Source organism: Protomyctophum bolini (assembly GCF_963924005.1).
Source record: "Protomyctophum bolini genome assembly, chromosome: 7".
In the NCBI taxonomy this organism is placed as follows: Eukaryota; Metazoa; Chordata; class Actinopteri; order Myctophiformes; family Myctophidae; genus Protomyctophum; species Protomyctophum bolini.
In genome coordinates, this window is record NC_137868.1 from 4,414,561 (window position 1) to 4,417,990 (window position 3,430).

The window sequence follows — 3,430 nt, forward strand, 5'->3', positions numbered from 1 at the left end:
TTTTCAAATCCTCAAAAATGATGAAAAACGGCGCGCTATAGTATGCCGTACGATATGGGCTATAGCCCATGGTCCAAAATGATGAGAAACGAGGCTAACTTTTTTGTTCCAAAATTTCAAAAAACATGGGCTATAACCCATCGTTTTTGTCATTTCGTAATTTTTTTTCAAATCCTCAAAAATGATGAAAAACGGCGCGCTATAGTATGCCGTACGATATGGGCTATAGCCCATGGTCCAAAATGATGAGAAACGAGGCTAACTTTTTTTTCCAAAATTTCAAAAAACATGGGCTATAACCCATCGTTTTTGTCATTTCGTCATTTTTTTCAAATCCTCAAAAATGATGAAAAACGGCGCGCTATAGTATGCCGTACGATATGGGCTATAGCCCATGGTCCAAAGTGATGAGAAACGAGGCTAACTTTTTTTTTCCAAAATTTCAAAAAACATGGGCTATAACCCATCGTTTTTGTCATTTCGTCATTTTTTTCAAATCCTCAAAAATGATGAAAAACGGCGCGCTATAGTATGCCGTACGATATGGGCTATAGCCCATGGTCCAAAATGATGAGAAACGAGGCTAACTTTTTTTTCCAAAATTCAAAAAACATGGGCTATAACCCATCGTTTTTGTCATTTCGTCATTTTTTTCAAATCCTCAAAAATGATGAAAAACGGCGCGCTATAGTATGCCGTACGATATGGGCTATAGCCCATGGTCCAAAATGATGAGAAACGAGGCTAACTTTTTTTTCCAAAATTTCAAAAAACATGGGCTATAACCCATCGTTTTTGTCATTTCGTAATTTTTTTCAAATCCTCAAAAATGATGAAAAACGGCGCGCTATAGTATGCCGTACGATATGGGCTATAGCCCATGGTCCAAAATGATGAGAAACGAGGCTAACTTTTTTTTCCAAAATTTCAAAAAACATGGGCTATAACCCATCGTTTTTGTCATTTCGTCATTTTTTTCAAATCCTCAAAAATTATGAAAAACGGCGCGCTATAGTATGCCGTACGATATGGGCTATAGCCCATGGTCCAAAATGATGAGAAACGAGGCTAACTTTTTTTTCCAAAATTTCAAAAAACATGGGCTATAACCCATCGTTTTTGTCATTTCGTAATTTTTTTCAAATCCTCAAAAATGATGAAAAACGGCGCGCTATAGTATGCCGTACGATATGGGCTATAGCCCATGGTCCAAAATGATGAGAAACGAGGCTAACTTTTTTTTCAAAATTTCAAAAAACATGGGCTATAACCCATCGTTTTTTGTCATTTCGTATTTTTTTTCAAATCCTCAAAAATGATGAAAAACGGCGCGCTATAGTATGCCGTACGATATGGGCTATAGCCCATGGTCCAAAATGATGAGAAACGAGGCTAACTTTTTTCCAAAATTTCAAAAACATGGGCTATAACCCATCGTTTTTGTCATTTCGTAATTTTTTTCAAATCCTCAAAAATGATGAAAAAACGGCGCGCTATAGTATGCCGTACGATATGGGCTATAGCCCATGGTCCAAAATGATGAGAAACGAGGCTAACTTTTTTTTCCAAAATTTCAAAAAACATGGGCTATAACCCATCGTTTTTGTCATTTCGTCATTTTTTTCAAATCCTCAAAAATGATGAAAAACGGCGCGCTATAGTATGCCGTACGATATGGGCTATAGCCCATGGTCCAAAATGATGAGAAACGAGGCTAACTTTTTTTCCAAAATTTAAAAAAACATGGGCTATAACCCATCGTTTTTGTCATTTCGTAATTTTTTTCAAATCCTCAAAAATGATGAAAAACGGCGCGCTATAGTATGCCGTACGATATGGGCTATAGCCCATGGTCCAAAATGATGAGAAACGAGGCTAACTTTTTTTTCCAAAATTAAAAAAACATGGGCTATAACCCATCGTTTTTGTCATTTCGTAATTTTTTTCAAATCCTCAAAAATGATGAAAAACGGCGCGCTATAGTATGCCGTACGATATGGGCTATAGCCCATGGTCCAAAATGATGAGAAACGAGGCTAACTTTTTTTCCAAAATTTCAAAAAACATGGGCTATAACCCATCGTTTTTTGTCATTTCGTCATTTTTTTCAAATCCTCAAAATGATGAAAAACGGCGCGCTATAGTATGCCGTACGATATGGGCTATAGCCCATGGTCCAAAATGATGAGAAACGAGGCTAACTTTTTTTTTCCAAAATTTCAAAAAACATGGGCTATAACCCATCGTTTTTGTCATTTCGTCATTTTTTTCAAATCCTCAAAAATGATGAAAAACGGCGCGCTATAGTATGCCGTACGATATGGGCTATAGCCCATGGTCCAAAATGATGAGAACGAGGCTAACTTTTTTTTCCAAAATTTCAAAAAACATGGGCTATAACCCATCGTTTTTGTCATTTCGTCATTTTTTTCAAATCCTCAAAAATGATGAAAAACGGGCGCGCTATAGTATGCCGTACGATATGGGCTATAGCCCATGGTCCAAAATGATGAGAAACGAGGCTAACTCTTTTTTTTCCAAAATTTCAAAAAACATGGGCTATAACCCATCGTTTTTGTCATTTCGTAATTTTTTTCAAATCCTCAAAAAATGATGAAAAACGGCGCGCTATAGTATGCCGTACGATATGGGCTATAGCCATGGTCCAAAATGATGAGAAACGAGGCTAACTTTTTTTTCCAAAATTTCAAAAAACATGGGCTATAACCCATCGTTTTTGTCATTTCGTCATTTTTTTCAAATCCTCAAAAATGATGAAAAACGGCGCGCTATAGTATGCCGTACGATATGGGCTATAGCCCATGGTCCAAAATGATGAGAAAACGAGGCTAACTTTTTTTTCCAAAATTTCAAAAACATGGGCTATAACCCATCGTTTTTGTCATTTCGTAATTTTTTTCAAATCCTCAAAAATGATGAAAAACGGCGCGCTATAGTATGCCGTACGATATGGGCTATAGCCCATGGTCCAAAATGATGAGAACGAGGCTAACTTTTTTTTCCAAAATTTCAAAAAACATGGGCTATAACCCATCGTTTTTTGTCATTTCGTCATTTTTTTCAAATCCTCAAAAATTATGAAACAACGGCGCGCTATAGTATGCCGTACGATATGGGCTATAGCCCATGGTCCAAAATGATGAGAAACGAGGCTAACTTTTTTTTTCCAAAATTTCAAAAAACATGGGCTATAAACCCATCGTTTTTGTCATTTCGTCATTTTTTTCAAATCCTCAAAAATGATGAAAAAATGGCGCGCTATAGTATGCCGTACGATATGGGCTATAGCCCATGGTCCAAAATGATGAGAAACGAGGCTAACTTTTTTTTCCAAAATTAAAAAAACATGGGGCTATAAACCATCGTTTTTGTCATTTCGTAATTTTTTTCAAATCCTCAAAAATGATGA